The sequence below is a fragment of the Carcharhinus amblyrhynchos genome, chromosome 10 (genome assembly GCF_965287045.1).
Source record: "Carcharhinus amblyrhynchos chromosome 10, sCarAmb.v2.hapA, whole genome shotgun sequence".
Taxonomy (NCBI): domain Eukaryota; kingdom Metazoa; phylum Chordata; class Chondrichthyes; order Carcharhiniformes; family Carcharhinidae; genus Carcharhinus; species Carcharhinus amblyrhynchos.
Window position 1 is genome coordinate 49,407,486 of NC_137333.1, and position 22,022 is coordinate 49,429,507.

The window sequence follows — 22,022 nt, forward strand, 5'->3', positions numbered from 1 at the left end:
CAATGGATGCGTTAAGCAGCTGACTGATGTTAAGTTTGACAGAGCAAGAAACATCATCATTTTGCCTGTGGGAAATTGATCAAAGCTCAAGAAAGCTTTCGTATTTTTTCATATGATTGCATTTCCCATTTTCCAGGACATCATTAATTGTAAATATGAAGCACTTCTACAATTAAAAGAATTATCATGTTATCAGTATTTTAATAGCATGCAACTGCCTAAACAGAATCATGCTGGTAGCTGTCTTTTTCACTTGTAGCACAACGATGTCTCATTTAGAGGCAATTTACCATTCATTGTTTACCTTTCATATCCATTCTCATTCTGATCTACAAAGAAAAGTACATGGTTGACTTCTCGAAGAGATGAAAGTTATCCTTCACTGCAACTTTAGGAATCATTTCTATACTTGATTTGTTGAAAACTGTGATTCTAAAGTGTATAAGCTCATAGATCATGAGGATGGACTAAGGAATTCTCTTTGGAGCAGGAAGTGGGCATTGAGTGCTGTGTTTGATAGCTGTTCTCTTTTGTTAATGAATGGTCTTGCTCTCCCTTAAGGTGAAATGGGAAGCAGAGACCATAACCTTGTATAGAGCAGAAATACAGCAGATCCATACAGCTGCTGAACACAGACAATGATGAGCATGCATCCGCCAGCAAAACCACCAAACACACAGAAAAAGACCTGATCAAACAAAGTTTCTGACGCTTGGATAGAGCGGGAGCTGTCCTGAAATAAACCTTGATAACATGTCATGAATTGCCGTATTCTGCATAACTTGTATCTTTGCTCTTCAATGAAGAATCAACATGAACTAGCTGGAGTGACATGGTACTGAACACCACCAAGTCTATTATTCAGGAGCTTGAGGAACAGGGGAATTCAGCTGGGCAAACAGCTCTGCCGAGCGTGAGAAGCATTTGGCAGTTTCTCACAAAGGTTTCTCATAATTATCCCATCAATTACCCATTTACCCCTTGCATGAACAGCTGCTGCATCTTTCACTTCGCGCTGGAACAAACAATAACCAACAATTGCATTTAAAGAGCTACTTAGTGACCAGCCACTACTTCTCTCTCAACTGCATTTATATTTTCCAGAATCATTAAAATGAAACTCCCTGCAGATGCTGTCATTCAAGTTCCATCCACTATTATGTTAAAAATATTATGTGTGTGTGAAATCTGGTGCCTCTTTTCATTCCTTAGTGCTGTGCATCTATAAGATGACTGACAGCCATGTGCACATGTGATATTTTTAAGCTTGAGGTGCACTGAACCTCTCTGACCATGGACTTCAGATAGTCCAGCTACATGTTGTATTATTTCCATAGTGAGGCGAATAACATTGATGCATTGAAGTGGAAGCTAGATAAATACACAGGGGAGAAGGAAATATAAGATAATATTAGTAGGGTTAGATGAAGTAAAGTGGAAGGAGTTTGAGTATGGAGCTTAAATACTGGCGTAGACTAATTTGTCTGATGGCCTGTTTCTGTGCTGTAAGTTCCAAGGACAGGATTTTCTGGCCCTTCTGGCCGGTGGGAACTTCCAATTCCACTGAAGTTGATCCCCCTGCAGTGGGTTCCCTCTCAGTGGAGCAAGTGAGTTATGCAAAAGCCCATAGACTTTGGGAGGACCAATGGCTCCATGCATCTGCTGTGAGAAAACGTGCCATGGAGAGGTGAACAATCCCAGGCTATATAATTCAGTGCAGTTGATGATATAGTCTATCCCTTCCCACTTTCTGAAACACATGAAATCATAGAAGAAGAATGGTTAATAAGTAAAGATGTATTGTCATCAAGAGAAACAGCAATGATGGTTTATATTTGTTGCTCCAGTGGGGTCTTGTCAACATTCATTCTGCTCTGTGATTCTTCAGGACAGTAATGAGTTTTTGAAACCCTCAAACATGAATGTTTTCATTCAATTTGCAATGAATCATTTAATCCATCAGTGCTGAAATGGCAGCATTCTGAACATTCATGACAGATGTTATGACTGATATTACGGCCTATGCTGGGGAAACTGCTACAAATATTCCTGGTGATATCACACGATCAAGGTGGACAGAAGACATTCTCTCAAAGCATAGATACATTTTAACTGTCATGTGATAATTACTGGTAATGAGATATTCCCAATTATTCCAACACTGTTCAAAGCTTTTGGGGACAATCTTACTGGCTCATCGCGCCAGTTGATTGGCGTGGCGAGCTGGTAAGATTGTGAGAAAGGTGAAAAACCAGGTTTGTGCCTTGTTTCCCACCTCTCGCGATGATGCCAGCACTGAATTGTTGGAATAATCAACCTCACACCTGCCAAGGGCATGAGGCTGCTTTAAATATCCATAAACTAATTTTGCTATGTTTAATGAGGCCAGGACACAATCGTCTAGGCTCACTTACCTTAATGGCCTCACCGGTGGAAGTCAGGGGCAGGAGCGGACAGTGCCCCCTGTGCAGTGCTAGTATGCCACTGCCATCCTGGAACCCTGGCACTGCCAGTTTGGCACTACCCACTGGGTATTCTGGCACTGCCCACTTAGCACCAGGCAGTGCCAAGGGATGAGCTTAAAGGAAGAAGATAGGGTTTGAAGGGGAGGGTCCTGAAGGGGAGTGTATGAGGAGATGCACTTTCTGCAATCGGGTATTGCCAGTGTGGTGATCTAGGAGTGGGAGCGGGGGGTAGGGGGTTGGTGAATGGGTATGGCGATGGGCTATGGAGGATGAACGGGGGCAGTAATCAGTCAGGGTGGGCAGGGAATCAGGTCCAGTGATCAAGTGGGTGGGGCAATGGGGGCGATGATCAGTCAGGAATTGGGGCCGTGATCAGGGTGGCGATTGAAGGGGACACTAGTACATGGTGCATTGGGAGATAAGGTGTATGTGCAATGGCGCTTGCTAGCAGTGAGCAACCGGCTTCCTGACATGAATAGACTCCATCCACTCCCCCTACTGGTGAGAACATTTTGCCTCTTTCTTTTCAAAGTGATAAATTTGATTTTTTTCTCTTGCCAAAAATGGGCCTCTTTTGTTTTAACACTCATTCAGCACCTAGGATTCTTTTGGTAAATTCTCCCCCATCCTTATTTTAAAGGCTGGCCTTTAGAAATCAGATTGCTGTCCTCATCAATGGTAGCTGGAATTGATCACATCCTCTGATCTGCTTCTTCCTCCTGTGCTACATCCTTCTATGCCATCTCTGCTCTAAATCACATTCCACCCACTGAACTCTTCTCAAAGTCACTTCCTAAATTGTTTGGGATAAGTAGGCCTGTGATGCTTGCCAGAATGAGTTAAGTGTGATGCGCTGTGTGAGCTCATCTCATTGTTCTCATTACAACTTGGTGGCACACAGCCTCATCTAAACTATTGGCACAGACATGTTGTTCAGTGTATGCTACAGTACATGACTCAATAAGAAGGAGACTATGGTCACTATGATTTCTATAACCAATATCAGAACAAAACAAATGACTCCTCGTTGATTTGTTTTTCAATATGGAATTTTGTTGCATGCAAATTAGCTCCTGTATTTTTTTTACATTGCAGGAGTGACTACGCTTCAGAAGTGCTTTGGTGGCTGTGAATTATTTTCTGATGTCCAATAAAATGTGCTAGATAAATGCAAGTTCTTCATTATTATTAACACTTCTTGCTTATTAAAACATGGGATGGAGGCTTTGTTGGCTCAGCCAGCATTTATTGCTGATCCCTGATTGCCTTTGGGAAGGTGATGGTGAGTTGCCTTCTTAAACTTCTGCAGTCCATATGAGATGGTGTCAGGCCTCCTACTTGCTTATCTCCTGTTTCAAAGTTTTATTCTTTGGGCTGACTCTTCAAAAATACAGAGAAGATACTAGTTTGTTGGTTCAACCTCCCATTCTCAACTTCTCCCTCATATTTTGCTTTCCTTTAAGTTTATAACTTCATAGGGATGGCACACTGCTGCCTCACAGTGCCAGGGACCTGACCTCGATTCCCGCTTGGATCACTGTCTATGCAGAGTCTGCACGTTCTCTCCATATCTGCGTGGGTTTCTTTCAGGTGCTGTGGTTTCCTCCCACAATTTGAAAGATGTGCTAGTTAGGTGCATTGGCCATGCTAAATTCTCCCTCAGTGTACCTGAACAGGCTCTGGAATGTGACGACTGCGGGATTTTCACAGTAACTTCATTGCAATGTTGATATAAGCCTAGTTGTGACACTAATAATAATAAATTCAAAATAAAACCTGAAGCATGCATTGAGTATTTTACAACATTGATAGCATAACATTGACCAATACCTTCGTATCAGAGTGGCATCCACAAATGTTGGTAAAACAATTACATGCGTAAAGTGAAATTAGTACATAGAAGGAGATGATTATACTGGTGAGGGTTCTACTAGAGCAGGTGGTTTTGGGGCAGGGGGGTGCTGGGGAGTGTGCAAACCTGTCTTATAACAGATTTAGGAAGCCAGCTGGATATTATAAGAACATGTAAATAGAATAGAATAGTTGTATCACTGGTTCACGATGGGATCAAATTACATCATGATTCCTGGTAAGATCATTGGATTTCTTCCAGGACTGAACTTGAGTTCTCTGGATGGTATAGCTGGCATTGACATGATCCATGACTTCAATCTAACTTCCCTGACTCAAACTCAGTTGATTTGCTAGCCACTGGGTGAAAACAGAACTTTTCTCTGCTGCCTTGATTACCAGGAGAATAACTGTGTAAGCATAGGAGAAATAACCTGAGAAAGATGGTAGTATCCTTCAGCTTTAGAGACCTTCTGGTTAAACACACCTACTCTCTCCATGTTCTTTCCCCTAAGGACTTTCAAGATGATCTTTTTAAAAGTGCTTAAGTGCTATACTGTGAATTGTCCTCTGTCTGACCAACTCTCAGCCCCTGTTGCTCAATATGTCAGATGTTATTATAAAGGGATTGAACTGTCAGAGTAAGAATGACTTGTTGCATTTTTATAGGACTCTGCTATGAGCACACCAGGAAAAGTGTAAGCAGCTTTGGTCTCTGTACCCAAGGAAGGATCTCTTTAGAAGGGATGCCAGAAAGATTTGCTGGAACTATGGGGCATCCTGAGCAAAAAAAGTTGAGCACAGTGGGCTTTTGTTCTTTGGAGTTTAGTAAAAATATGATGATTTCATTGAACTGTATGAAAGGCTTGATAGGGTAGATGCTGTAAAACTAATCTCCCTGGCTGGGAAGTCTAAAACTTTCCTCAGGATAAAAGGTTGATCACTTTGGGTGACTGTGTGTAGTTTGTATGCTCTCCCTGTGTCAACATGGGTTTCCTCTGAGTGCTCCAGTTTTCTCCCACGATCCAAAGATGTGTAGGTTAGGTAGATTAGTTTTGTTAAATGTGTCGGATTACAGAGATAGAGCAAGGAGGTGGGTCTAGGTGAGATGCTCTTTCAGAGAGTTGGTACAGACTTGATGGGATGAATGGCCTCCTTCTGCACTGTAGAGATTCTATTGATTTAGAACTGAGGTGAGGAGAAATTTCTTCACTGAGAGGGTTGTGAGTCTGGGGTATTCCCTACCTCAGTGGACTATGGATGCTTAATCATTGGCCTAATCATGATTGAGGTAGGATTTTCTGCTCCCCCTTCACCTGTTTTCTGGTGGAGGAGGCAGTTTGCCATAGGCCATTGATAGGATTTTCTGGTTCTGCTTATGTTTACATCATTTTGTGCGGCTCACGCATCTGTCACCAGGGGACCTGCCGTGGGTGTCACTTTCAGCAGGACTGGAAAATCTCGCTGGCAAGAAAAGCTGGAAAATCCCACCCTGAGTTCACCAGATGTTTGGGCAATAACATTACCAAGGCAGTGAGCAGGAAAGGAGAGTTGATGTAGGAGATCAACTATTATCTTACTGAATGGAGGAACAAGCTGGTGGGGCTGTATGGCTTTCCCTTGCCCCTATTCCTTACATTCCTATGAGATGTTTGAACTCTGAGAAGGGAATTCACAAGTCCCCTTGCTGATGCATGTGCATAAATGGTGCTCATTCACTTCATATACAATACAAATGTTCGGCTTTACTTTGGCTAATTTCCAAAGACCCAACATTTTTTTTCAGAATTGAATACTTGTGTCACTGAGTAATTCAGATCAAGTTAACATGTTGTGTCAACTTTTGCCATGGAGTGTAGACCACCTTTCTGGATGCTATTGAGTATCAAACAAGACTAACTTGCTTACTCCGCTTCCTTCAGAAAGAGTTCTCCAGCTGGTTCTGCAAGTTTTAGGGCTTTGCTTTGACAATGCCCCATTATTAATTTGTAGAATCTAAACAAAATTGACAGAAATTGGCTGAATATTGGCCTATTGCTTAAACAGCGGTGAAAACTTTTCAAATCAATGTGCTATTCTTGATGTCATGTTGCTGGATGAGTAATCTATTGGTGAATGCTGAATTGTTCCCAGGGAGCTTGTGTTGGACATGTCATTAGATCTGACCCTGGAACATTTGCTTGGTTGGATGAGCCACACAGCAACATTTTCCTCTCTGTCAATAAAAGTAAAAAAAGTCAACCTCATAACCTCTTTAGCATAGGTGTTTATCAAAAGAAAATAATATTTGGCCCTCTCACAACATATTCTAGGCATGGCAATCCTATGTCATAACCATAATTTTCAGAATTGCAAAGCAATGTTAGGCCGGGAGTTTCCAGCCCCATTGTGGTGGGACCAGCCGCGACGGATTTAGCTGATCAGCCAAAACTTACTGACTTTCGGAGAGACTGGACAAGTCTGGTGGTGGAAAATTCCCACCATTAATAAAGAGCCAGTCTTTTGATTCAGCCACCACAGGAATCGTTCTGGATGGGACGGGCAATTTAATGGATCATTGAAAGCTTAGTTAACCATGAGCAGGTATTTTTGGGAAGCAGCAGAAATTCCAACCCAAAGGGAAAGTTACGCATGCTGTGAGAAATCACTTGTCTTCTCAAATTGCCTGTGCATGCCAATGTATGGGTACATGTGCACAGAAATAACATTAGCCAATGTTCAAACTTCCAAGAAAAACAACATTCAAATTCTATCATTCCATTGCAGCAGTTGAATGGGGAACCATTAAAATCAGCTTCCGGACAGGAAGACTGTTTATGTTCTTTCTCCCTCACACACATCATCAGGAGTAGTTGGGGAAGTGAGGACCTCCCAACCATGAGCCTTCCCTCTTCATTATATGGCTGTGTCCCACATCCCAGCCCAATCCTGTGGGGGAAAATTAAATTCTGGCTCAGAAATGGGCTGCACTTCTGTAAAATGCATTTTCAGCCTTTGTACAGTTTTAACATTTTACATCTTTAACTGCAGATGTAACTTAAAAAGAAATGCAGCATACGTAATTTGTTTGCATAAAATAGCTTACTTAACTATTTCTCAGCCTTAATCTCTAACACAGGTGTGCGTTGATTACATCCAGTTTTATCTTTCATGTATCCTTAATTCCATAATCTTTTCTGTGTTACTGGACATTAAGTCATGAATGATCCAGAATTTCTTTCATATCTATCCTAAATGACAGCACAACTTGCACTTATATGTTGCCTTTGATGGAGCAAAATGTCCCCAGGCACCTAACAAGTGCGCTATTAGTAAAAATGCTTTGACAGCGAGTCACAGGAGGCAATATTAGGACAAATAAAGAGGTCACTTTTAAGGAGCAAGTGAAGAGAGACAGCTAGGGAATTGGAGAGGTTTAGGGAGGATTTCCAAGCTTACGACCAAGGCTGTTGGCAGCTACCAATATGGAGTGATTGAAATCAGGAAAGCGCAAAAATCTCAAAAGTTTGCAGGAATGCATAAATAGATAAAAGGGACAAGGCCTTGGAGGATTTGAAAACAAGGATGAGGATTTTAATAACTATGTAGATAATCCTGCTGCAGCAGATTGACTCTGGTGCAGAACTGTCTGAGTCCACAGTTCAGTCATTGTAGTTTGAAGAGAATTTTTAGAGCAATATGTTTCTTGTTATTGTAGGAAGACAGCCTTCGTGAAATCTGCAGTCAAATGCCTGAAAATTATTAGAATAACCAAATAATTAAAACAATATGATTCTGTAATGCATTTGTATTCAAAATGTTCCATAAATCTCTGTAACTGGCAACATTTGTGTCATATGTAAGTTCAAATATAAAATAAATCAGTCTAAGCATTATTATTATTATTGTTTCAAGGGCATTTACAGAAGGAGGAGATGTTATTTCCAGCATTTCTTGTTGTAAAAGCTGCTTTTATTAGCCCAATATATATCCTTCTCATATGTCCAGAACAAAACTTCACAATAAATTATGCTTCCTTTGGCAATAAGGGGTAGAGGTGGTGGTGATGGTAGGGGAGTGATGTGAATAGAGGAGATGATTTCATCTTTATCTCGACAAGCACTTAGCAATTTCTCAAACTACTTCTGGAAGAGTAAAAAAAAATCATTTGAGTTTCATTTACATTCTCATTTTCTTCTAAATAGAACTCCACCAGGGCACAAATGAATAGTGTTGAATTGACTCGAAATATTGTCGTAATTTATGTGGTCTGATATGAGTGAATTATTTTGAAGGAGTTATTTCTGTGCTGTTTATTACCTGTCTTTGTGGGACAAAATGAAAGTGGGAAAAAACAATGGCACTAAAAGACTTCTGAATAAACGATGCTACAAAGATGTGAACAAATAATGCCGAGACTGATTATTAAAATGATAATTCAGAATGGCTTCGTATCATGATGGCCTTTTGTCTTGTAATAAATTTCACAGTGAACGGCTAGTATTCTTTGCCAGACAGCCTCATCAATTTTCGAGGAACAAAACAAGACACTTAATAAACTGCGGCTCAGAGTTATATGCTGTTATAGCACGTAGGCATTTGACAGCTCATTTGTTTTAGATCATTGGTTTGATTAGATAAAAAATGAGTTACCTGAGATATAGGAAAAGTTAATACAAAGTTTTGCTCCTTCTAACCATCACCCAGGTTGCTCAACCATCAGTAACTCATTACTGTTTCATTTGTGTTTCCGACTTTATTCAAAATCTCAGGTGGACCAAAAATCTCAGTGTGAACAATGAGTCTCCACTTCTAAGTAGCAAATTCAATTTCAACTCCATATATCGTTTAGCATTCACAATGAATTTGTCTTCCCTACTCCAAGTAAGAGAGAGAGAGTGATGGGCAAGTTGGGCATGGGGGTTGGGAGGAGGGGAAAAGGAAAATTACACAAAAAATTGATATTGAATATAAACCTTTTGAAGCTACAGATTTACCAAGTGAAAAATGTTTGTTCAAAATAGATGTGAAATTTGGATCTTGAGGGCTGAGAGTAAAAGTTTTCCAGGCCTAGAAATTAAATGAAGCACTTCTATCTTTCAGACGTGAAATGACTACCTAAGCACACAATATGATAATGCCCCGAGAACATGGGGACACAGGATGGAATTTTTTAGTCTTTCTTGCTATCGGGATCTTTCAGACCCACCAAATGTGACTCCTCTCCCCCATGGCAGCTTCCCCAGCAGCAGGACAGGTGAGCCACACAAAACAGCGGAGACAGGGATCAGAAGATCCCACCAGGGGCCAATAGTGAGCTGCCTCCATTACCAGGAACCCCGTCATGAGGGGTACTGGAAGATCCAGCCCACAGTTTAAACATTCAGGGTTAGGGATCTCCTGCTTAAGATTGAGGTGAGGGGAAAATGTTCTGTCAATGGGTTTTTTGTCTGTGGAATTCTCTTCCCCCAGGCAGCAGTGGAGACTGAATCATTGAATATATTCAAGGCTGAATTAGACAGATTTTTGATTGACAAGGGAATCAATGGGGAGGAACAAAGGAAAGTGGAGTTGAGGCTGCAGTAAGATTAATCATAATCTTATCAAATGGCAGAGTAGATTTGAGGGACTAAATAGTCTACTCCTCTTCCTAATTCTTGCACTCTTTTGTTCTTCTGGTGTGTTGACTCATTTCACACCAGACATGTACCACCCGCTTTACTGGTAAAGGCAGAAAATTGAAGCTTGCCTGTCTCATATCGTAAATAAGACCCTTTGTTTAATCTTTGGGTTGGCATTGGGCTTATTCATTCCAATGTATTTCTCCTGGATTTTTGATATTAATATTGTGGGTCTTGTTTCTGATTGTGTCTTTAAAGTTGATATGTACATTCACAACTTATGTAATGTGCAATACTATGTAACAGATGAAGGAGTTTTAGCCAGATTATGATTTTTGTTTTCTTAATACAACAAGATCAATACATTTTTACTGAATGTTCCATGACTGAGAGGTTGTAATAAATGTTCCAAAGCATTTTATGCTGGAATAGATTCAAGTAGCTCTCAGTTCATTATAACAGCACAGTAACTGATACTTGGTTAAAGAAAATCCACATTTTTATTTATTTGGTAGTGACCAATATGGGGCAGGGTAAGTTTAAGAACAGAGTACTATAAGAGAGCTGCCTGAGGTGATTTGAATTGCATGCAGTAGTCAGATGCTTTACTGGACCCTCTTTAACATGTGATCTTCCACCGTCGTTAATTGAATATAGTGGGCATTAAGTATAAAAGGTGATGCACTATTGAGTGAAGGGTCTTGAAGGCTGAGAGTAAAGGTTTTCCTGACAATGGATTTCTAGGTACTTTGGTGTTCTAAAAGAGAAAGCAGATAGAGTCTTGGTGTTAATTGTCAGATTTTAATGATCTTGAGATTTGTTATCTTACTTTAGGTTTAAAATGACTAAAACTTACTGCTACCTGTCTCAAGCTTTACATAGGAGGTCCCTGATTTGGGAGCTGTTTTTAATGTTCTGTTTAATGTGCTCTAACATTTTATGAAAAGGACTATAAAGATGTTTTTTCCCAAGAAGTTACATTATATCATGAACTTGCGTATGCTAATTCAGCACTATTATTAACTATTTTCTTTTTATAACATTGTTCTTTTCTTGTTTTTATCAAGATTCTACAGAAAGCAGCCCCTTATGAAGCAACAGCACACCTTGCACTCTGTCACAACATCATTATTATTTACTCACTGGCTCAGACACATCCACTTTATAGCACGAGTTACCCCGTGTCCACTCAGGCCCAAACCCATCACTTTCATTTTCCATTTCCTTCCTGTTTTTTTTACCCTGTTCAAGGCCCCGCTGTTCTGTCAAATGCCTGCTTTAATTTCTCCCCTCTCAGGCAAATTGCTTTCTCAAATACCTATCTCAGCTCTTCATGAATTCTCCACCTTCCCAAATCTCCTGCTGCTATTCCTGCCTTGATTTCTGCCTGGGTATGCCTAGAGCTTCCCCAAGTGTATCTCAGGGCATCCTCCAGAGGACTCATCACAGCCACATTAATAGCAGCAATTCAATCCTACTCTCTCACCACCTTCCTGTCCAGCATGACCACTGGGAGCTAATCTCCCTAACCTCCCACTTGCCCCATTTACTTCTGTGGATACTGCCAGCAAAGTGCTGTGTGTGCGGTGTTTGTCTCTTTAAGACAGCACAGCATAAGAGAGTCGGTTGACTTGAATGATCAATGGGAGCCAAAAGTGAGTGATTACACTAGTGAGAGAGTTCCCTCTCAGGCAGTTTTACTTCTGGAACCATGTCGTAAGCATATAAGAAGTCAGTTTGGCTCTCGGCAGCATGAGTGCATCAAACATCCTATACCTATGCTTCTTTTATCTTTGTTCAAAACAAAGTCTCAAATATCTTGACAATGCCATAACAGCCACAACATAAAACAAACCAACGATTTCTGTCCCTCTCCGTATCTCACTTCAAAACATCTGTTCAATTGTAAACAAGACCTTTGCCTTTCATGACTTATTGTGGAAGATTGCATTGACACCATGGCTTTTGTTAGACTCCAGAAAGCCAGGTGGTGAAGGATAACATTGAGGGACCCTCATGTTGATTAGGCTATGAGGTCGCTGTTGATTGTTCTTGATGTTTGGTTGTTTTTTGGCAGTACAGAACTTTTATATTGCTGAAAAAGAACATAAGAACATAAGAAATAGGAGCAGGAGTAGGCCATCCAGCCCTTCGAGCCTGCCCCGCCATTCAATAAAATCATGGCTGATCTGTCGTGTCTCAGTTCCACATTCCTGCCCTCTCCCCATTACCCTAAATCCCCTCGCTTATCAAAAACCCATCAACCCGCGTCTTAAAAATATTTAGCGAGGCAGCCTCCACCACCTTAACGGGCAGAGAATTCCAGAGATTCACCACCCTTTGAGTGAAGAAGTTCCTCCTCAACTCCGTTCTAAACCGCCCCCCCTTTATCTTGAGGCTGTGCCCCCTAGTCCTACTGTCCTTTCTGAGCGGGAAGAGCCTCTCCACCTCTATCCTATCCATCCCATTCATCATCTTATACGTCTCAATGAGATCTCCCCTCATTCTTCTAAACTCTAACGAGTACAAGCCTAGTTTATTCAGCCTCTCCTCATAGCTCAACCCCCTCAACTCCGGTATCAGCCTAGTAAACCTCCTCTGCACTCCCTCCAAGGCCAAAATATCCTTGCGTAAGTACGGCGACCAAAACTGCACACAGTACTCCAGCTGCGGCCTCACCAATGACCTATACAGCCGCAGCAAGACCTCCCTACTTTTATATTCAATCCCCCTCGCTATGAAAAAAAGTGTCATTTTTATTGAATCTTTTCATCTTGCACTCATCAGGACAATGTGCAAGAATACCAATGTAAGAGAAACCAGCAAATTTAAACTTGTATGAGAAAAGAACTGGTTGGTTGTCAAGTGGACACTGGTAGCGGTATTGCCATTGGACATGTACAAGTTGACGGTGACTGACAGTTAACTGCCAAGCATTATTTAAAATTTAAACAGGGCATCAATGCCTTAATCAATCAATCAATCAATCATTCAATTAATTTCCAGTGACTCCTATTGGAAATGTGTGAGCAGGAACATGAGACCAGTCAAAATTGCCTGTACCTTCAAGAAAAATGTGGAGTAAAGAAAAACTAGTAACAAAGAATAATAAATAGTCTAAAAATGCAAATTGAAACTTCATCCTCCATAACCATCTCTCTCTTCTCTCACTATCTCCAAGTGCATTCAATTATTGAACTGCTGTGATTTATTGAACATTCCTTGAAATTGTATTGCATGAAAACAATGTATGAAGAGTTGAAGGAGAATTCTCTGATTGACTAGTTTTAGAATGCAGGAAGTGCGTATTGGAAAATTGTTGGTCCAGGCTATATTATTGAATAATAGAAAAATTATTTCCTGATGATTTCTCTTTGAGAGCACTGAAGCTCAGCAGGAGCAAATGATCAATGAATCAGTCTTTTAATGTATTCCTATTCAATTACCAGCTGGAATATATTTATATTTCCTGAATCCAGTATATAACAAAGTATCGGTACATTAATGTGTTCCTATTAAATTTATGGTTAAGATGTTTTGCTTCACTACTCCTGGTGCCCACCAGGAGTGCAAGTCATCATAATCTGCACCAGATTTATTCTGCACCATGTTCTGCCATTGAAACAAATAGCTGGGAAAGTCACGGATTGAGGGGTGCAGAATTTCTCTTTGCACTCTGCATGTTCTAGAAGCACTGAAGTAACATATCACAGCTGTTTTGCTCACCAAGTTGGGGGAATTATTAACTCACTTAAAATGGTCTAATCTAAAACAAAAGGGACAATGTATTCCTAAAACAATGGACCCACATACAATGTCGTTAACCCTTCAAGCACAAAAGCCAGAGAGCATAACAGTTCATTTTGATTGCCATTTTGATTGGCAATAATGAGATGATAACAATTTCCGAATTTGAACTAAATTGGATTAGTGGCCTTAATGGTCTAGTTAAAGCAGGTGATGTGGCCAGTTCCATTTTAAAAGGGACTTTCTACCAGGTGTCCAAAGTGCTCACCCAATTCATGGATTTAATATGGAAAACAGACTTCTGTGATGCAAAAGGGATCCTGACTGTTATCTTCAGTAGGAACTGGTCAACGCTGAACTGTGAAGGGAAATGTAAATTCTGCTGTATATTTATGGGCCCTGAAACAAATGGAGTACTTCTCAAAGGTCCTTAAACACATCTGGGTTATTGTTTGCTTCAGTGTCCAGGCTTTAATCTGGCAAAGTATGTTGGGCTTGTGCCTTTTGATACACAAAGTAGCAATTAAACGCTTTTGAAGCATAACAAAACAATCAGTCAGAATTTAGTGTAGATATTTACTGTAGCTGGCCAATGAATGGTGCCCTTTGTTTGTTAGACTTACATTTGCCCATTTAATTTCCATTTTAGGTGACAACTTGCTGATACTATGAGATCTAAATGGCACAGCACCCTTTACAACTCATTTAGGACTTTATGAATAGGAAAAGCAATTGTGTGTTTCCTTAATCAATTGAAGACTTGTTAATGAACAGCACCAAGTCTAAGCCAATGTAAATTAAAATAGTGAATAGAATGTAAAATTGGGTACAAAATTAATTTGAACAGAAGATAGACTGAATTGAAAGAATAAAAAAGGGGCAAATTGAAACAGTAAAAGAAAATGTATTTGCACTTGAAAGAGATCTCTAACAATAACTAAAACCTGAAGAAATTAAACACAACACATTAACTTTCAGTTCCAGAGAGGTTGTTTGATGGTAATTAAGACTACGCAAAGCATTAAAAAGGATATTGGGAGAAGGGGGATCGGAGTGATGATTGGCTGGGGGTGGGGGTGGAGTTCAGAATGAGGGGTGGCGGTTGGCTGCAGGTGTGCAATCTGGGATGGCAATCGAGGGTGGGAGGTGCAATCAGGTGGGGCCGTGATTGTGGGGGGGCAGTGATCAGATTAGATTACAATCAATGATCAGCGATCAGATGTAGATTACAAAAGCAGGGAAGTCATGTTAGAGTTGTGTAGGACTTTGCTGAAGCCACAACTTGAGCACTGTGTGCAGTTCTGGTCACCAAATTATAAGAAGGATGTGATTGCACTGAAGAGGTGCAGAGGAGATTCACCAGGATGCTGCCTGGGATGGAACATTTAAGTTATGAAGAGAAGTTGCGTAGGGTTGGGTTGTTTATTGTTGGAGCAGAGAAGACTGAGGGGTGACCTGATCAAGATGTACAATAATATGAGGGACATGGACAGAGTAGCTATTCTCCTTATTTGAAGGCTCAGTCACAAAGGGACATGGGTTTAACGTGAGGAGCAGGAGATTTTGGGGGGCTGTGAGGAAAAACCTTTTACCCAGAGGGTGATGGCAGCCTAGAATGCACTGCTTTGAATGGTGTTTAGAGACAGGTAGCCTCACATCCTTTAAAAAGTATCTGGATGAGCAATTGGCTTGTCATAACATTCAGGGCTATGGTTCAAGTGTTGGCAGGTGGGATTAGGTGAGAGTTTAGGTGTTTCTAATGTGTTGGTGCAGACCTGATGGGCCAAAGGGCCTCTCCTGAGCTGTATGATTCTATGAGGGGGCCAATCGGGGAGTTGGAGGAGGCAATGTCCAGGGGCTGGGTGGAGTGACGATCTTCCAATGGCTATATATTAATGTACATAGCGTAGTGGGAGATCAGGTGGATATGCAACAGTGCTCTCTTGCAATCATCAGCTGGCTTCCCAGTGTGAGTAGATTCTGTCCACTGACGACACTTTGCCTCATATTTTTCTTTAAGTGTATTAAAATGTGATATTTCTCTCGCTGAAAAATGGGTGTGATTTTCTCCCATTTTCATGCTCATTTGCACTTAGAATCATAAGATGGGCCCCTAAGTGTTTCCCATTCCATATTTCCGCAATACTATATGTTTCCTTTGTTCCCATTGTGGCCTTTACCTCTTCGCAAACTATTCTATTTCTTGCTTTCCATTAATTTTCTTCACAATTTCTACTTCCATCCTTTAAATTACCCACTCAACTCCTGCTTCATTTTCTGCCCTTGTTTGGGAGTCACTAACTTCCTCCACACTCCACCATTTTCACTCATTAACAGCTAGATGCACGTAACACCTTTGTCATGGTAAAACAGCCCAAGGTGTTTTGCAGGAGAATCTGATACAAAACCACACAAAGAGGTATTAAGACATGTGATTGAAAAGTTGGTCAATTAACTAAGTTATAAGGAGGGCTTTAAAAGGAGAAACTGATAGAGACAAAGGGATTTAGGGAATGAATTTCTGAACTTCAGGCCTAGGTAACAAAGCATATCCATCAATGGCAGGATGATTAAAATTGGGGATGCTCAAGAGTCCAGAACTGGAATCATACAGAAATGTTGGAGAATTGTTGGGCTGGGGAGATTAAAGAGATTGGGAGTGGCGAGATCATGGAGAAGTTTGAGAACAAAAATTGTAAAATTGAAACATTGCTGAAGATGTCATCACTAGGATGATGGATACCAAGACTTGGTGTGAGTTAGGATAGTAACAGCAGAGCTTTGGATGCACTTGAGTTTACGGAGGGAGAAAGATGAGAAGTAAAAGGCCAGAAACATTGGGTGGGGTTCTCCAATTGTGTGCACCCCAAGACCAGAAATTCCTGCCTGAGTTCAATGGACTTTTAAATAGTCCACCAAATTTTCTGTCTCACCCACTATGATTCCTGAAATGGGAGAACTTTGGCCTCTGTCACTCTTGCCCGCATCCAATCTTCATCCTCTGAAGCCTTCCTATCCCCTTTTCAATCTCCTTTCACAAAACAGGTGTGTTTGCTTTCAAAATGTACTTTTTAAATAAATCAAATTATTATTTACTTGGTTCAGAAACAGGAACCCCAATTTTTTCAGGGTGCTATGGAGAGCTAAAAGGGGTGGGGATCATTTTAAAGCTGGGGTGCCTGATATCCTACCAAAATTAATGACATGATCTCATTATATTTTTATATTTCCTGCCTAGCAGCTGACTGGCTGACAGGAGTGATACATTTAGGTGAAACATGCCTTATTTTAAAGCATGATTGTATTTCATTAAAATGGGGAGTTTTGTTTGGAAATTTTGAAAACTAATTTTTTAAACTCTTCCATACAATCTGTGTGCCTTAAGTACATGCAGCATGCTTTGGTACACTCCTAGCCAAGGACGCCATATATTCAAACCCAGATGTGTTTATAATCAGTCAGTACAGCAAATTCAAATTTTAATACTGCGTTATTTTAATTGACATTTCAGTATAAAAAGTTCTGGCTTTTTGTACACAGTGCTTTTACAAACACTGATGCTGTATTGGAGAAAACTGCATTAGCATGCATTAGTTCACACCACATATTCATCACTAATTGGTGCAGATTGATAGGCTGCTGTCAGGATTGTATAAGGGTGGATGCTGTCAAATGCTTTCTTTTCATTTTGTTTTCTTTTTAATACTTATGGCACCCATCTCCCTTCACTCAACAATGCCTGCATCACATTATCACTTCACCCCTATGTTTAGCAAGATATGTTGTAGTTGTGTCACTGCACAGTTTGATTTTGTGCAAAATGTGTAAGTTCAGTTTTAAAAAAATGGGAAGCCCTGTTTTATTTAGTCTGAAGTAGCAAGAATTAAAACCGAGGCTAATTATTTTTGTACATTTCAGGTTCTAAGGTAGGAGGCATTACTTCAGCATTAATCAGGATCTAGGACACACTGGCCTTACTATTTATAGTGAGGCTTTGAGAGGGTGGCGGATGCATATTTGCAGGGGGGAAAGGGAAATGCTGAGAACAAAATTTAACAATGGGATTTAATTATCAAATCTTTACTTTGTTCATGTCCTGCAGTCTGACAAATTGACAGTCTGGTTGACTGGCCAGGCCAGAGATCCAATGGCAGAGCGTGCCAGGCAGTTTTGGGACATTGGGAGTTAGTGGTAGGAAGGGGATTTGGACCAGCAATTGGGAGAGAAGGATTACCAGTATCATCCATCATGGGGCAGAAGATTTGACGGAATGGAGGCATCGCACCGGCAATCAGGAAGGATAGGGAGATTGTAGGGGGATGGCAATGAATTGAAGTTTGGAGGGAGAGTGGCAGCTGATCATAGCAGAGATTAGTTTGAAGTTTCGGGGGAACATTCCTTCTCCTCTATCCCACAAGCAGCGTTACAAAAAGCACATTTACATGATTTACCTTCTGAATGACTTATCTTGTGGTTCTGAAGCAGAGTCATATTGGACTCAAAGTTAACTCTGTTTCTCTCTCCACGGATAGTGAATAGTGCTCTTTCTGTTTTTATTTCATCCGTAGTATTTTGCTTTTGATACACGACTCATCTGGCAGTTCCTCTTCTTTATTGCTGGGCTTACTGAACTCTAGGTAAGCTGCCAGTCAATGTTATATTTGACTCTCATGGTGTATGAGAGTCTGTTATAAATTTTATTATGATTTGTCTTGTTTTTGAGAGTGTAGGACACTCCACTCATCCTGACACCATAAATATTGTGGATTGGGGTCAGGCTGTGCATGTTTTAATTTCTACCCTCACCCTTATCCCTCCTGTTAAAAGTCATCCCACTTGAGTCAGAAGTTGTTGATCCGGAAATCAATTAAAATAAAGCCGCTCTGATTTAGGGTGCCATTATGTTGTGTACAGTAAAGATGCTTGAGATCCAGGTGATGTGTATTGACCTTCTGTTAAAATCCCACATGAACCTTTTTGATGTCTTGTGCACAGGCGATTAGGAATAGTAGATAACATTCTTCTCAAAGAGGTAAACAGTATAAATTGTGTTACAGCTTTCTTGTTTGAACAAACAGATCAAACCCCCCGGGTGTGTGTGACCCTATGTTTTATGTGGAACATTCTGGGTGGAATTCTTCCAAAAAAATTCTGAGTGTCAAATTCATGAGAAAATTGGAGTACACTGTTTTTGTCAGTGGGAGATCAGAGAAGGATCTCCCATAATCTGCATTGCAGAAGCCACCAGTGCGAATATCATTAAATTTTAGGGGTGAGGCCTATTTGCGCTGGAGAGGCTGCAATCAGTGCTCTGAGTGGGCTACTGTGCATGCACCAATCTGTAAGTGCTGAAATTAGCGCATGAGCAGTGCCAACCTGCTGATTGCTGGCCAGCCCTATGACCCCTGCAATCCCAGCTCTCCACCCTCCCATGGCCCGATCACTGGCCCCTGACCATTCCCAAGCCCAGCCTGACCTTCCTTGCCCCCTCCTAGCCTGCGCGATCTCCAAGTACCCCCCACCAATCCCCCCAGATAGTAACCTACCTCCCCACAGTCCCAACCCCCGGTTGACTGCCCCCCAGCTGAAATCCCACACCCCCAACCCCAAGCCTGCCCTGATTACTGAATTCCCTGCTTCCCCCATTGATCCCTATGCAAGGTGGCAGCAGGACCCCCCATCCTCTTCGATTGCCCTCTAGGCCCCACCCCCATATGACCTGCCCACATGGCACTGTCACATGCCCAATGGGCAGTGCCAAGGTGCCCTGCTGGGCATTGGCACTTTGCCCCTTGGGCAGTGCCAAGGGGAACAGGCTGGCACTGCCAGAGTGCCAATGCCCTGGGGGGCACCTTTCCCCACCATCCGACCCTCTGGGGCACTCCAATTGACCCCCTTCACTCCAGTGGGGTAGGGCCCCTAGCTCCCTGAAAGTAGGGAGCTACTATAATCCCTGCTGGAGCAAAATACTCTGGCGGGGTGAAAGATCTAGCAGGCCCGGAGAATTCAGTCCTGGGCCCACTGATGAAATTAAAATTATATTAAAACAACCATGTAAATGGTCTTTGCACCTCCTTCTGGCGCAGTGCACGTGCTGCTGGAAATTCGGCACTGGGAGATGCAAGCGGGGTGCGAACGCTTGAGCAAACCCCATGATTTGGCCAGCGCAAACATCTCCTGTCCTGCTGCGCTGAGGATGGGAGAATCACGGCCTTTACAGCTACAGACAACAACAAGTAAACCTGGTTGCTCTGTCCAAGTGAACAGTTACATTGGAATAGGCTGAGACCAAATTTGACCATTTGTTTTAGCCTGAAGGCAATGTATAGAAGGGATATTTTTCCCTTCTTAGATGACAAGAGATTGTGGTGGGGGGATCCTAAATACTGGAACAGCTTGACCAGGGGTGCAGCAAGTTCTGGAGTGCAAGTCTTCAGTAAATTTGGACTGAAATATACTGTCAGAACCTAGAGTTATTGCAGTATCCAATGTCTTCCTCTGATTCTTGACATCATGTAGAATCAAACTGGCTGAAGACTGGCGTCTGTGATGCTGGAGATCTCCAGAGGAGGCCAAGATAGGTCATCCACACATAATATCACCTTTCATTTGGAAAAATTGAGGCAAGTTAAAGGAGAAATTATTCAGTAAGACAACAAATTCAGCAAAGCAATGGTGGATGGACAGTTGTTCAGCCTCTGTTCAAGAAGAAAGGAGAAAGGCCCCAGAACACCATGACAGGAGATAAAGGTGTAAAGTGGAAAGGAGGCAGTTCAGACCAGGAAACTGGAAATTGTTGAATTTATGTACAGTGTCAGAAGAGTAGGTGCAAAGAAATTGAACAAGAGGAAAAATTGAATCAAGAATAAAGATAAAAGCCTGCCAACCTGAAGAAGTACTCTCCGGCAGTATTTCTTTATGTCTCTCCCCTCCCCCTGTCACAGTATAAATAGCTCCCACTTACTATGCCTTTTAGCTTTGGCAAAAGATTATCTGAACTCAAAACGTCAAGTCTTTTCTCTCCTTACAGATGCTGCTAGACCTGTTCTGATCTTCCAACATTTTCTCTTTTGGTTAGCAATAAAGACGCTCAATGGAGTAGGAACATTGGGTCTACTAGGAGAGTACTGTTTGTAAATTTATGGAAGGAGGTAGATGCTGGCTTCTCAGGGTTAAGGGGAGATTGGAAAAGTTTTAAAATTCAACCAAAGATGATGAAAAGTGAGAATGTATGAGGGAATTAATGGGGTTAAAGGCTGATAAGTCCCCTGAATCTGGTGGGTTGCATCCCAGGATATTAAAGAAAATAGCTACAGGGATAATGGATGCAACAGTAGTAATTTTCCAAGAATCCTTAAATACTGGAAAAGTCCCAGAGGATTGGAAAATGCTAATGTAACACATTTATTCACAAAGAGAGGGAGACAAAAAGGGTAACTGTCAGCCACTTAGTTTAACATCTGCCATCAGTAAATTATAAAGAATTGCATTGAAATAACATAATATAATCAAGCAGAATCAGCATAGCTTCATGAAGGGTAAATTATGCCTAAGAAATTTATTAGAATTCATTGAGCTGGTAAAAAGGGGAGCCAGTAGCCGTAAAATACTTGGATTTCCAAAAAGTGTTAGGTACTGCACAAAAGGCTACTTCATAAGCTAAGAGCCCATGGAGTTGGGAGTAGAATATTAGCATGGATGGATTAGCTAACTAATGGAAGACAGAGTTGGGATAAGAGGGACATAATTGTGGGTTGCCACAGGGATCAGTGCTGGGGCTACAATTATTTACAATGATTTAAATGAGCGAAATGAATGTATTTTTGTCAATTTTGTGGATAATAAAATTGGTGGGAAGGCAAGTTGTGAGGATGACACAAAGGGAATGATTTTGCACCCGCATTTGCAATCAATGAGAATGGTGAAGCATGTGCAAAATCTCACGAGAATCGGGAAACTCCATCCTCACCTGGGGGATCACATTTCCCAATTTTTCCCAACCCTCGCTGGTGATGTAAAGAGGTTCCTACCATTCTTTGTAAAATCTCATTTAAATACATTTAGTACTGTTGCTTCAATTTAAAGGTCCTCTCCTCCACATTATGGCCTGATAGATCCATATGAGGGGCCATAGCAGGGAAGGGATGGTGTAGGTCCTTTGTGGGCATGGGGAGAGAGTGTGTGTGTGTGTGTGTGTGTGTGTGTGTGTGTCTGTTGAGATGTGTAGAATGAAGGCTGAAAGGATGTTTTTTGTTTCATTCATTTTTAAAATAATATCAACTAAGCGCCAGTGCATAAGGGCAGGTCTATCTCCCAGCCCTCCTCCAGACCTGGCAGTCTCATTCCGGGGTGGAGGGTC

The 22,022-nt window shown here is 41.4% G+C and overlaps 1 non-coding gene across 1 annotated transcript; it reads left to right on the forward strand.

Moving 5' to 3' along the window:
* Positions 1–378: 378 nt before the first annotated feature.
* Positions 379–597, forward strand: LOC145349567 (small nucleolar RNA U3). The gene has a single exon (XR_013888092.1). It is a non-coding gene; the product is annotated as a small nucleolar RNA U3 (small nucleolar RNA).
* Positions 598–22,022: the final 21,425 nt, after the last annotated feature.